General features: G+C 44.8%; 1 protein-coding gene and 1 pseudogene across 1 annotated transcript in view; both read right to left on the minus strand.

Annotated features, from left to right (window-relative positions):
* Positions 1-15152, minus strand: part of LOC124594080 (damage-control phosphatase ARMT1-like) — a 121822-nt gene that overhangs the window by 33812 nt on the left and 72858 nt on the right. The window lies entirely within an intron of this gene.
* LOC124597215 lies at positions 5424-5541 on the minus strand (annotated as a pseudogene).

The raw sequence follows: 15152 nt of genomic DNA on the forward strand, positions 1-15152 counted from the left end.
TAATGCTATCCAGCCCCTATATGGCAAAAGGGAAAACGAAGAAGTTCTACATGAGATACCAAGAGCCATACCAAGTAGTTGAAACCACATCCCTCATTAATGTTAAGCTTCAGATGCCAACTAGAACAACAATAGTACACATTGGGTGGTTGTGGCAATTTACGGGTTGTCCCGATGTGATTCCAGACATGGAACAGGAAGGGAAGAGGAAGAAAGAGAGAGTGAAGAGAGGTGTTTAGCGCAGAGGAAAACAGGAAGATAGAGTACAGCATGATGTACAGTATGCTGTGCAATCCAGAAAGTAGTGGGGTATTTACAGTATTTTGTTTTCTTCTTATGTGTCATTGGGTTTCTGGAGATTAATTAGGCATTGTATTTTCATATGTTGTATGTGTTATCGAGTATTGTAAGCCTGCAATGGGCAGCAGTCTTTTTGAAGATGGAGGTAAAGTGATGGTGATTACTGTCCTCAGGGCACTGAAAAGGGGAGCATTGAGCAAGTTGGTAGAAGTAAGAAACTGATGAGGTATTGCTGATCTCAGCAGTTAACAGCCAGTATGCCAAGATGACAAGGGAGGAATTACAGATAAGCACCAATCCGAACACGTGCACGGTGCAGTTATTTTCAGCCAGGAGGGAAGAAATAGATTGTACAAGGGACATCATGGAGCCAAACATGAGCTTGCAATGGGTTGGGATGCATTGGATCTTCTCAACCTATGAAAAATTAATAGTAGCAGCAAGTTGTTTTGAGCAGTGGGTATTAGATGGCTCTGAGCACTATGGGACTTAACATCTGTGGTCATCAGTCCCCTAGAACTTAGAACTACTTAAACCTAACTAACCTAAGGCCATCACACACATCCATGCCCGAGGCAGGATTCGAACCTGCGACCGTAGCAGTCGCGCGGTTCCGGACTGAGCGCCTAGAACCGCGAGACCACCGCGGCCGGCGAGTATTAGATGAAGCGAAACGTATAGAGCTCCAGAGGAGTGGAATTTTAATCAGTGGAACTAAGTGTAACATAATAGGACCAACCTTCCATCCGCCAGCATCAGTTTCGGGGGACTTGCAATTGAACGTTACACAGCCACAGGTGTACTGGCCAGAAGCAACTTTAGAGTTTTTGCTAAGGCAGAATCTCACCTTGTTAAATCAAAACCTGGAGTCAGGTCTGTTGAGATCTGTAAGCCAGTTCATTTCCGAGTAAGAGGGGCGCATTTCAGCCGAACAGCTTGTGCAGCATGTCGCTCAACATAACATGCGCCCACGATCTGGCGTCCGAATCTGCGGTCCTCGCCTTGGGATGCCTCCGGGGCGTGTTGGGGACCAACAAGATTGCCTGCAGTAGCGATCCGTGGCATGGCTCACCACTGGCTGGCTCCAGGCCCCACGCTGGCCTCAGAGGGTCGAACTAGCGACCTGCCATAGACTGGAACGATGGCATCCCATCTGCTGCTGCGTGTAGCCAATGGTGTGACATGCCCCACCATACAGGAGAGCTGTCACACTTTAATGCCTTGTTAGTGAACCGGCGTATATCTGTACGTGGCTGTGCGCCTCAGTTTTGCTAATGCACTGCTCTGAGTCATGTACTCATAACACCTGGGTTGGGCCAGTGGGCCCCTTCTGCATGTAAGTAGCGCCATGCAAACCGCTGCATTTACTCTTTTCAGCAGGTCTACCGCCCTGTGGCCTCAATTCTACTTCGCAATCACTGGTAGCGTAACCTACCGTCAACAGGCCCGTGCCTGGCTGTAACTTGTGCGCTCAATAATACTGCACCGAAACTAACCTTTTCCCATCTTGAACGGTGGTGCTGCTACATTATTCCCCCCTTCGGAAAGACGTGGTCCCCTGGTCGACCTCTAACTACTCTTAAACGTGTTTGGGTCGGCACATACTTATGGCATACTTACTACTACTATTAGAAGATTTAGATGTGGTCTAGTCCTCTTAAAACACATGACATGAGACAAATCGTAAAAATTCCTTACTGGATGACCACTCCACATAATGCTCCATCACCCCCTTACCTACCCGTCTTACGCCCTCAATATCCAATCCACTGGGATTTGGACTACAGTCGGTTCACTCTTGGAACTCGCTCTCTACCTGATCAGAATGACAACAACACACAACAAAGTTAAGACTGCAATGGCACTTGCCACTTCTTGTTGCTTTTCTCTATATTGAGCGACATGCTACACAAGCTGTTCAGCTGATATGCACCCCTCTTGCTTGGAAATGTACTGGTTTATGGATCTCAACAGACTTGACTCCAGGGTTTGATTTAACAAGGTCAGATTCTACCTTGGCAAAAACTCTCAAGTTGCTTCTGGTCAGTACACCTGTGACTGTGTAACATTCAACTGCGAATCTCCTAAATTGATGCTGGCAGATGGATGGATAGTCCTATTATGTTACACTTAGTTCCATTGATTAAAATTCCACTCCCCTCGAGCTCTATACGTTTCGCTTCAGCTAATACTCCCTGCTCAAAACAACTTGCTACTACCATTAATTTTTCGTGGGTGGAGTAGATCCAATGCATCCTGACCCGTTGCAAGCTCAATTCTGGCTCCATGATGTCCCTTGTACAATCTATTTCTTCCCTCCTGGCTGAAAATAGCTGCACCGTGCATGTGCCCGGACATACCGTTTACCTTCCCTCTATGGCAGCTCTGTAATTCCTCCCTTGTCATCTCGGCGTAACGGCTGTTAGCTGCCGAGATCAGCAATACCTCATCAGTTTCTTACTTCTACCAACTTGCTCAATGCTCTCCTTTTCAGTGCCCTGTGGACAGTGATCACTATCACTCTATCTCCATCTTCAAAAAGACTGCTGCCCCTAGCAGGCTTATAACACTGGAAAACACATACAACAAATGAAAATGCGATGCCTAATTAATCTCCAGAAACTCAATGACACATTACAAGAAAACAAAAAACTGTAAATACCCCACTACTTTCTGGATTGCAAAGCATACGGTACATCATGCTGTACTCTATCTTCCTGTTTTCCTCTGCGCCAAATACCTCTCTTCACTCTCTCTTTCTTCCTCTTCCCTTCCTGTGCCATGTCTGGAATCACATCGGGACAACCCGTAAATTGCCACAACCACCCAATGTGTACTATTGTTGTTCTAGTTGGCAGCTGAAGCTTAACATTAATGGGGGATGCGGTTTCAACTACTTGGTATGGCTCTTGGTATCTCATGTAGAACTTCTTCGTTTTCCCTTTTGGCATATAGGGGCTGGATAGCATTACCAGTTACCCCACTCTATACTGTGGTAAATTTTATTTTCCGCATCACTCCATCTTCCTGCCTTTCGAAAGCCTTTGTATTCGCCTTTCGTACCTGTTTCCAAACATTCTTAACTGTTCCCGTGAATTGACGTGCAGATTCACTGGTCCTTCCTTTCTGTAGCTTCACTAAATCAAACGGTGACAGCATTTTTCGCCCGTACACTACCTCATATGGAGACAAACTGTTATTGGTATGGACTTCTGCATTGTATGTGCATACAGTATGCTTCAAATAATCGTCCCACTGACGGTGATGAGAATCCACATAAAAACTCAGAATATTCCCGACTGTTCTGTGTACCTGTCCTGCCCTTCCGTTCGCCTGTGAGTGTAATGTGCTCGTCCTCAACTTCTTTACATTCAACAGTTTACATAGTTCCTTCATTAAATCCTACATGATGTTGGTCCCTTGGTCAGTAATTATTGTCTCCAGTACACTAAACTTCATTCATTTGGCATAGCCACTATCTCCACATACCACGAAAAATGGTCTATTATTGTCAAAACGAATCTGTTCCCTGATGGTGTTCGATTGAAAGTTCCTAAGGCATCAATTCCCAACACAGAAAATGAACATGTCACTTCCGGCAACCATAGCTGTATCCATTTCCAACTCAAATCTGCTCTCTGCTCACAAGGAATACAATTCTTGACGTACTGATCCACATCTACCTACAACTCCACCAAAACCTCTCCACCACTCTCCTATTGGACCAGACAACACGTGATCATGTGCCTCTTTTAAAATCTCATCTCTCACCTTCGCTGGCACTACTACCCTTGGCCCTAACTTCGTTTCCCTGCACAGAAGGCAGTTGTACATATTAAATTGTGGCTGTGTCCGATACAATTACAATCATCATCAGCATCCTGTAATTCTTGCCATACTACTAGGTCACAACCTACGACTTCTACTTTTGCCACCTTTCTACTCAGTGCATCCACATTACTGTGCTTCTTCTCAGGCTTGTGCACCACTTTGTAGTCGAATTCACTAAACCTCACAGCCCACCTAGCGAGTGGACAGATCCTTCAACCTCAACAACCACTTCAATGCAGCATGATCTTTCACTACCCGAAATCCTCTCCAATATAAATAACATTTAAAATATGTTATTCCATAGATTACTCTAAGCATCTCCGTCTCTGTTGTTGAGAAATTCCTCTCCGCTGCATTCAACTGCCTAGACGCATAGGCTACAGGATGTTATTTCTCATCAATTTCCTGACTAAGAACACACCCTAATGCTTCATTTGGTGCATCGCATGCTAGAATAAATTCCTTTTCAAAATCTGGAAACACAAGAACCGGACTTGATATTAACACTTCTTTCAGTTTGTCAATTGCTTTGACACACTTCTGCCCTCTCAGATTTCACACCCTTCCTTAACAATCGCGTTAATGGCTGTGCTAAATCTGCAAAACCCTTCACGAACGTTCGATAGAAATTGCAAATTCCGACGAATGTTTGTATTTCCGTAACTGTTTTCGGCTCCCGAAACTACCTTACAGCATGTACTAACCTCGGATCTGTTCGCACTCTGTCCTTAGTGATGATATGACCTAAATATTTCACTTGTTCCAATACAAAATGACACTTCTCCAGGCACAGCGTTAAACGAACTGCTCCTAAGCTCATAAAGACGTCTCTTAACCGCTGTCTATGCTGCTCCATACTACTTGAAAGCACTATAATGTCATCCAAATAGACAAGACAATGCTGTGATTTCAAACCCCTCAACACACTGTCTTGCAACCCCTGAAACGTTGCTGGAGCGTTTTTCAAACTGAATGGCATTCTGATGTACTGGTAATGGCCTCCCGGAGAAGAGAAAGCGGTTTTTGGACAATCCTCTGGAACCACCTCTAACTGATGATAAAAACTAAAAACTAAACTCCGTCTGAACAGGCCATGAAGGCCCAACGGTACCGACTGTACCGACCGGCCGCCGTGTCATCCTCAGCCCACAGGCATCACTGGATGCAGATATGGAGGGGCATGTGGTCAGCATACTGCTCTTCCGGCTGTTGGCAGTTTTCGTGACCGGAGCCGCTACTTCTCAGTCAAGTAGCTCCTCAGTTTGCCTCACAAGGGCTGAGTGCATCCCGCTTGCCAACAGCGCTGGACAGACCGGATGGTCACCCATCCAAGTGCTAGCCCAGCCCGACAGCGCTCTACTTCGGTGATCTGACGGGAACCGGTGTTACGACTGCGGCAAGGCCGTTGGCCTAACTGATGGTAACCACTTGTCAAATCCATCACAGAAAAGTACTGGCACTGTCCTATATGAGCCAGAGTCTCAGATATGTTTGGAATGGGGTATGCGTCAATACTGTCTTATTATTGAGGTATCGGTAGTCACAACAGAACCTGTATTTCGTAGTAGCATCCATAGATTTTTTTTAGGCACAACGATAATGCCCACTCAACAGCAACTATTACGATGCTCTATAATACCGTCTGCGAGCTGCTGATCAATGAAATCCTCCACAATCAGCTGCAAATAACTCGGTATTCTGTATGGTTTACGGTAAACAGGTGCTTCGTTCCCTGTTGTTATCTTGTATTGAACTAATGGAGTTGCTGATAACGACCATCACGGAAAAAACAAATCCTTAAATTCCCACAACAATTCTTCCATATGCTCTATTCCTCCTCCCTTCAAATGCTTAACTTTGTTATTCAATGCAGTTCTATCAGCAGTTAGTGATTGATCGCTATGCTTACCTCTTGAACACCAGTCTTAGTCATCTGGTACATCCAAATTCGCTACTAAAACTCCTTTTCCCAAATTTGCGTCTACAGTGCTAAAATTTTCCATGTTCATGGGGACTACTCGCCTGTCGTTTCCCCCTTGCATGCGTACAATACTAAGTTTCACAAAACAACCTCATGGATCCAAAAATTCATTATTCTCCAATGGTTCAATAACACATACCGTACCCACAGGTAGATTTGCCTCTACACTTACCCAAAGCGACTTCCTGGTGCCACTAAACACACACTCACGCGAATTAAGCCTTAATGCTAATGTATACAGCTCAATTGGTTTGTTCATTATGTTTAACGCTCTTCGTGACAGCTCTGCATCGACAAGTTTCTCCAGGCATGCATCTAATCAGACTTTCCTTATGCGAAAGTCAACTGTCACTGACCCCAAAGGTGTGACCTCCTTATCCCCCACTCCACGTAACCTATAACGTGGTGGTTCTAACTTCCTTCATCCCATTAAACTCTTAGTAGCCACTGATACTTGCACCCCTGTGTCCAACAAAATCTTAAACGTTTTAGTTCCTATGGATCCTACCACTGAACATTCCACCTCCGCATACGTATTTGTAGCATTGAAATTAAACGGGAGCTCCCTAAGGTGGGTCTTGGGCCCCCTCTGCCGTTTAACAATTGTCTACCTCTACTAACTCCACTTCTCCATCCACCACGCTGCTGATTTCCACCCCTTCCTCTATTCCTCGGTGACTGGGTACATTGCCTTTGCACGAGTCCCATACGACCACACTTATAACATACTCATTGTAAACACTGTTTGCCTCTCGTGTACCCCTGTTTGCCAGACATTGAATTGCCAGCTGAATGGCCGAATACAAATCTTTCGGAGTCCCTTCACACACTTTCCGCAGCATACGCGCTGGTAACCCCGTCAAAAATGCATCAGGCGCCCTTTACTCGGCCTCCTGCAACAGTACACCATTCGCCTCATCGGTCTGACCCAATTTGTAAGTATGCTCGTTAATTTCTCTTATCCTGTCCGCAAATTTCTGTACCATCTCCCCCTGCCTCCTCGTCATTGTACTCAATCTCTCCCTGAAGTACCGAGCACTATTCTGTTTCTTGTACCTCTGTAAATGCCCTTCCTTCAGCTGCTTAAGCTGGCCCACCTTACTTAAGGCCTCAGAACACCTTACATATGTCTTTGCTTCACCCGTTAATCTCATCTTAGGTACATGTAACAACTGTTCACCAGACCAAACATTCATCACAGCTGAAGTTTCCAAGTTCTCCACAAACGAACGCACATCCTCAGATGTCTTGCCAGAAAATGGAATAATCAAACTCACGGCAACTGGGTCAATCTCATGCTGCAGCACCCTAGGCAAAACTACTGATCCGATGTAGTTTCCCGCTCACTTCTAGCTGTTAATTCACTTTTCAACTGTGTATTGTCTGCTGTCAATTGTGCTACCTTTTCCAATAAAATCCGTACCGCTTCTGCTTCAGCCACACCTTGTGCCCCTGACTTTGCCATTGTGTTGCTTTTGTTCCCTGTTAGTCCCGGAACAAAACATTTAAGTACTAGAATAACCTCACTTCCTACAGCTCCGTGTGATCATACTCAGTATCATCATACACCAATATAAAAGTAATCAAATGCCCCAAAAAACAACATCTTACTGCGCCAAACACACTAACACTTATTCTGATAAAAAAATAATATGCCTCCAAAAATAAATATCTAAAATGGCCTGCCAGGAGCCATACTCAAAACACAAACAAAAAAAGAAAGAAAAGTCCAACACTCAAAAAGAAAAAAATGGTCAACAATCACCACATTTTGTGACTGTAATGCAGGCAGTGGGCTCAAACGTCCTACTGTACAGGTGACACTCACTATTCTGACACCAAATGTAGGGGGAATGTTGGATGAGGATAGACTGCAAGGATGCGCCTTATTAAGACTCATCAGAGTTTCCCAAGTGATTTATTATTTACAGCTACAGTGGCCCCATTCCTCTCGGTCTGCATCACCAGGTTCCACAATGTTGAGGACACCACTTCACAGACTGCAAAACGGCTTGGTGCGGAATGGTTGCCTCAGTGACCCATGCAGCGCACTGCTGTGTGTCGGCCTCGTATGACCTCGGAGTTGTGTCAGCATCAGGATGTGTTTGCAGTCCTATCTGTGGTCTTTGCCCCTGCCACCTCAGTGATGTCCACTGGGAGCTGCAAGATGGCCCGTGGCGTGCTTCCTCGCCGGTGTGGCTAAGATCATGGCAACAACCAGCGCCTGCGATCTGGCATCCGAATCTGCGGCCCTCGCCTCGGGATGCCTCCAGCGTGTGTTGCCGCTACATTGTGAATACTGGATACTGATTTCCTGGTGAAATTTTTATTAAGTTATCAATGTTATTTCGAGGGCCCTAAACATTAAATGTAAAATTTCTAAAAGAAGATGTTATAATAGACCGATTCCTGACATAGGAGGTACAGTATTCCTGAATCTGGTTTCAGATGCTATCACTTACAGAGAATTTAATTATTTTTTAAAAAATGGCGGTAATATTAAGTTCAGATAAAAAATGGCTCAAATGGCTCTGAGCACTATGGGACTCAACTGCTGTGGTCATAAGTCCCCTAGAACTTAGAACTACTTAAACCTAACTAACCTAAGGACAGCACACAACACCCAGCCATCACGAGGCAGAGAAAATCCCTGACCCCGCGGGGAATCGAACCCGGGAACCCGGGCGTGGGAAGCGAGAACGCTACCGCACGACCACGAGATGCGGGCTAAGTTCAGATAAAATTCAGACGATTCTCCTTCTTCTTCGAAGAGGCACACTGATGCAAAGACGACTTCATTTTGGCTGTTGGAGTCAAGGTAGGATGTGAAACCTCCATGGACAGAAGAAGTTGGTGGTTCTCTGAGGTCATAAAAACTCGGACCACAGCCACCCTAGTGGCTGTCTTCCGATCAGCAGTAGCATCTAGATGACTCTGATGCAGGAGTGATATGTTCTAGGGAATTGCCTCCTTGAGTCAGACAACAAGACTGCCCGCAGTAGCGAGCAGTGGCATAGTCCGCCACTGGATGATTGTGGACCTCACGTTTGTCTCATAGGGTCGAACCAGCAACCTGCCATAGCCTGGAACGCTGGTGCTCCATCTGCTGCTGTGTGTTGCCAGTGGTGTGACACACCTCGCCATACAGGAGAGCTGCCACACTTGAATGCCTTCTTTGTGAACCGGCGTATATCTATACGCAGCTGAGCGCCTCTGTTTTGCTAACGCACCACTCCGAGTCACGTACTCATAACACCTGGGTTGGGCCAGTGGGCCCTTTCTGCCTGTAACTTGCGCCACGCAAACCGCTGTGTTTATTCTTTTCAGCTGCTCTATGGCTCTGTGGCCCCCATTCTACTTCGCAACCGCTGGTAGAGTAACTTACTGTCAACATGCCCGCACCTGGCTGTAACTTGTGCGCTCCGAAATACTGCACCATACCCAACCTTTTCCCATCTTAAATGATGGTACCGCTACATTGTGAATACTGGATACTGATTTCCTGGTCAAATTTTTATTAAGTTATCAATGTTATTTCGAGGGCCCCCAAACATTAAATGAAAATTAACCATTATTAAAATTTCTGAAAATAGATGCTATAATAGACCGATACCTGACATAGAGGTACAGTATTCCTGAATCTGGTTTCAGATGCTATCACTTACAGAGGATTTAATTATTTTTTAAAAAATGGCGGTAACATTAAGTTCAGATAAAATTCAGACGATTCTCCTTCTTCCTCGAAGAGGCACACTGATGCAAAGATGACTTCATTTTGGCTGTTGGAGTCAAGGTAGGATGTGAAACCTCCATGGACAGAAGAAGTTGGCGGTTCTCCGAGGTCATAAAAAACTCGGACCACAGCCACCCTAGTGGCTCTCTTCAGATCAGCAGCAGCATCTAGAAGACTCTGATGCAGGAGAGATATATTCTAGGGAATTGCCCCCTTGAGTCAGTTACAGTTCGCCTGTTCATTTGTTGAAGAGGGTACTGTCATCGGCGTACAGGCGTCACTGTTTTCAATCAAAGCGCGCGACTGCCTGCTGCAGTCTGACAATAGTCTCCGCCTTGTGAGTGCAGTTTATTGCAACCACACACCTTTGCCACCTCGATCGCTATCTCATGGGTTCAGATCCATCCACAGCATGTTTATGTTCGTACATGAATTCAAATCTGTTCGTCACGTTAATATTCCAGGTGTTGTGCGCACATCAGTAACGTTACTGCCTATCAAGCAGGGGGGCCACAGTTCGATTCCCTGCAGGGGACTAGGTGTTGTGTGCCTTTTATCATCATTGACACACAAGTTGCCAAAGTGGGGTCAACTAAAAAGACCTGCATTACGGCGGCCGAACCCCGAAAAGGGATATCCCGGCCAATAAATGTCATACGATCATTTCATTTCCAGGTGTTGTTTAAGTCATTTTGGTTATTATATATGCTGACTCCTGAATTAATTGATAGTTATTTCTGACCTCTGTATTGAAGAAGTGTTACCTCATCAGTGAAGGCTGCTCCGGGCCCCATGTTTACGAATTATAGTAGAATATATCACATCATTAAACTGTAATTGGTTCATGACTCTTGATCCATTGTCGACCTTCCTCAGTCCCGTAACTAATTGTGAACCCTTGTAAGTAGGGTCAATGTTAATTGCCTTCCACGGCTGGGATGGTTGGTGGTTGGTTTGGGGAAGGAGACCAGACTGCGTGGTCATCGGTCTCATCGGATTAGGGAAGGATGGGGAAGGAAGTCGGCCGTGCCCTTTCAGAGGAACCATCCCGGCATTTGACTGTACTGATTTAGGGAAATCACGGAAAACCTAAATCAGGATGGCCGGACGCGGGATTGAACCGTCGTCCTCCCGAATGCGAGTCCAGTGTCTAACCACTGCGCCACCTCGCTCGGTGGCTGGGATGGAGTTAGTCCCCAAATTTCCAGCAACTTAAAAATTTCTACTACAAAAGGCAGAACCATTTATTAAGGCGTGAAGCTTCTGTGACGAGCGGTTTACGACAGTCAGCTAGGCGCTTAGGTATATCAGGGGAAGGGGATTGTAGAATTTAAAAAAGAAATGCATCAGATAAGGGATTCTTCTAACTGGAAAATATTTATCGCCAAACGATAGAACCTTTAGAGAGAATGGGTAGTACTACTCACAGAGTGTTGGTTAAGGATTGCAACAAAGAACTGTACACTCAATAGAAATTAAGATTTGCCAGTAAATACCTCTCATCTTGCCTGTCAAATGTGCACACCAAAAGAACTCGGTCTGAGAACAAAGGTGAAGCAGCAGTCACAATCCTGTCATGAACAACTTGTGCTAGCAAAGTCATCAAATAATTTAGAGTCTGTAGTTCATTTCTTTCAGTGGGTACCCAACACAGTATTACAGTGATGATCTTCCTACAGTTTTTACTGTTTATGTAAGAGACTCATGTAAGACACTCCCAGTCTGACACATCTTATTTTATTCTGTGAATTCCATTATCACAGTTATAGTCACGTTTCTACCAATCGATGTACGCTTGTTGCTGCTTACAGTAATGACGTCAGTGATTGTAAATGACAAGCCGTTTTTCCTATCTATTCTGATAGGGAATTTTTGCATATGGAATAGTTACCTTCATTCGCGAGCCTTAGACTGGGGAGCAAGTAGATGCCACAGCAGGAGCTGTGGACGGAGGTCCCTGCAGAGATACTTTGTAAATGAAAGGAGCTGACTTCTGAGGCACTTGTCTACAGGATGAGGAGTAGAGCCTCTGGTCAGTCAGGGAGTAGGTACTTATCAAGCCAACAATGTTCTGATGCCGTTGTTCGGGCGGCCTCGCACAGTTTTTTCCAAGAGTACTAGGAGACCAGTGCACACAGCATGCATCTGGCTAAAAACGCTAAGAAAAATGAGTTATGGAGGGGACATGCCCAAAGAAAATATATGGCTGTTTAACAACCTGGCCCAGCTCAGACAAATTACACTTTACACAGGGCTCAGTGGAGTGGAGTGGGAAATATTTTGGACAGATCACTATCTCCTGAATGAAGTGACGCTATTCAGCTTTGTCTGTCCTTGGTGAAAGCGAGTTGTGTTAATCAGGCGCCATCCCGATGGCGTGAGGAATTCTTCCACCAAAAGGCGGTAGATATTCTCAATAGGCGTTCTTAGACAATACGCTCTGAAAGCTTTGAACTTGGTTAAACCACAGATTGGTGGACCAAAAAGGAAATTTATGACGTAGGATTGGTTCAAATGGCTCTGAGCACTATGGGACTTAACATCTGAGGTCATCAGTCCCCTAGAACTTAGAACTACTCAAACCTAACTAACCTAAGGACATCACACACATCCATGTGCGATGCAGGATTCGAACCTGCGACCATAGTAGTCGCGCGGTTCCAGACTGAAGCGCCTAGAACTGCTCGGCCACACCGGCCGGCTATGATGTAGGAATGCGACATAGAATAATCTACAAACTGCACCAATGGGAAGCCAACTGATTGGGGATATTTTTACATCAATTCTTTGCTAGTAGAAGAGACAGAAAATCAACAATTTCCTCATTGGGCAGAGTTTGGCATATCTATTTTCATTGGCGGACTGTTTGTTGCAAGGGCTCTGCTCACTGTAGGAACAGCATATGTGGAGGAAAGACAGACTCTGCGAGAAGATGCGAGGCAGTACACACTCGAGGTAACACTAGAGGCATCAGACTTTGATGACAGGATGCAGCAGCAAGCAGAACGTCTGTTTGGAGAGGCGGCCTGCACTTTGTCTGATGGGTAGTAGTGGCAGTGACCTCCACCATACACAGATGGCATTCCTCCACAATGATCGACAGTACCACTGGTTAGAGTGAAGAGGAGCTAGGCGTTTTGTGACAGTTAAATTCATGTGGGCTCATCCATGACCAGAGGAGCAGAAGTAGTTTCATGTTATTTTCTCTTCCCTGATCAGTACGATCCTAGAATCACTGCACATCCGCATGTGACTACATTTCACGTGACTAACTTGTTAGGATGATTGTTATTTGTGAACTCCAATTTCCTTAACTAAACCTTTTCCAAGTTAATTGCTGCTAGTTGCATCTCATTTATTTGTTCTAATTAAATGTTGTTTTTGTCGCCCACTTAATTAAGATCCATATTAATGTCATTATTTGACTTGCACGTCCTGAGAATGATTATAGTAAACTGAGAATCACTTGGGCCAAGTTTTTAAATCTGTAGGTAGTGAACCCATTTACCATGCAGTACCCTGTTAACGATTTTGTGAAGTCCAACACCCAGGACTAATTTACTAGGCCGACCGCTTCAGTACTGTTAAATCCTTTGTGAACAGTTCCTAACCAGTACCTGAGTTGGAAACGTTCTGCCTCTCAGTAGCCCAGTTAGAACAGGTCCCTATAACAGCTGGGAGGTTTGCATTCACAGCATTTTGCAACTCTTTCAGTCACGCTGCCAGTGGCCACAATAGATCAGATCACCAGTAACTACTCTCTATTAGTGTGTGGGCCTGTGTTGTACAAATCAACTAATAGGGCCTATCTCTTGCAATCCCATCGTAATAGTTTATATTGTAACACATCAGTTACTGGCTGCGCCTTTTGGGTTGGTGGCGGTGGCTATTGTGATCCCCAGCGCCAGATTTCCAGATCCTGGGAGATGGGGTCTATTCTCAATCCTTCAAACATTGGGCCAACCTTGCGTTAATGCAGTTAAATGCTGGCAGCCTGCCGCAAACCTGTTGTTTCAGATGAGCGAGATTTTCGCAATGACAAGATGCATGGGAGTAAAGCTGAGGTTTTTAAAGTATTGCACATATGACTTAGGAGTAAGTGATCTTCAGTGATGAGTAAACTGCTTTCCATTTTTTTGTGGAGCAGGAAAAGATTAGTGTTAGTAGTAGGGCAACAGGGGCACAAGTGCATTTTGATATGGTGGCTTGTCTACATAAGGGGCAAGTACGCAGTCAGGGGCAAACCTATTGTTCTCCTTTGATGACCCACTGAGGTAACCTACCCTTTTGACTGACAGGTTCCTAACCTATTGTTCATCCACACTCTCCCCCTCCCCCCACCCCTAGGGAACCTCCAATCCACTCCCTCCCACTCGCTGATGCATGTACACTTTCAGGTCTCAGTTATTCGAATAGCCCCATCTCACTGTTATCAATTTGATTTACTACTTAATTAAATTGATCATTTAATTAACCCCTTCCCTCTGGTAACTCCTGCCTACCTGCCCCCTCCCTTCACCCCATCAACTCCTCTACCTGGAAACTGAGGCCCTGTGGTGGAAAGGAAGGATCTCATGACAGGAAATTCAAGGGTATATCGTTTATTTCTAAAAAATTCAGTTTGTGGGAGTTGGATTTTTATTGCTCATCATTCTCTCCTTTTTGGGAAGAAGCAGGTCTTGTGAGAAGTAATTCAATCGATCGCCTTTCTTTTTATTCCGATCATGCGAGGAATATCATAATGAAACACTTATCACATGTAATTACACAGTTAAAAATCTTTCGATCGTGAAGCATGCACCATCCACTGGACAGCACATGTTGCCAAAAGTTGGGGTGCACCAGTGGTTTTCACAAAGCGATGCAGTGGCTATCAGCTGTCAAGCCATTTGCAGATGTCTGTTCAGATCCCGCAAGCATGAGGCGGCGGCATCCATTTCATATTTGACACCCAAGAAATTCGTGTTGAAACACGTTTACCTAGTCACCAAGGCTGATGCATAGCTGTTGCAACTGCAGGTCCAGTGAAGTGTTTGCATAGAGCCTCACCCGCCCTATGAGTGTGAAAAAGTTTCTAAAAATGTTAAAAACTCATAAACAAAAAATATTAAAAAGTATCAAAAGGAAGAAACTTGTATATTTATTTGTTCATACACACCATGTGTGTCTTGTAAATAGAATAGTTTTTAATTTTTTCACCTGCCACTAGCTATCCAAGTCAGAATAGTTTTTAAGTGTATATACATCTAGCTTACAGTCCATCATAGTTGTTATTGTAAAAACCTTTGCTATTTGGGGTGTTGAAAT

Source organism: Schistocerca americana, chromosome 2 (assembly GCF_021461395.2).
Source record: "Schistocerca americana isolate TAMUIC-IGC-003095 chromosome 2, iqSchAmer2.1, whole genome shotgun sequence".
Lineage (NCBI taxonomy): Eukaryota > Metazoa > Arthropoda > Insecta > Orthoptera > Acrididae > Schistocerca > Schistocerca americana.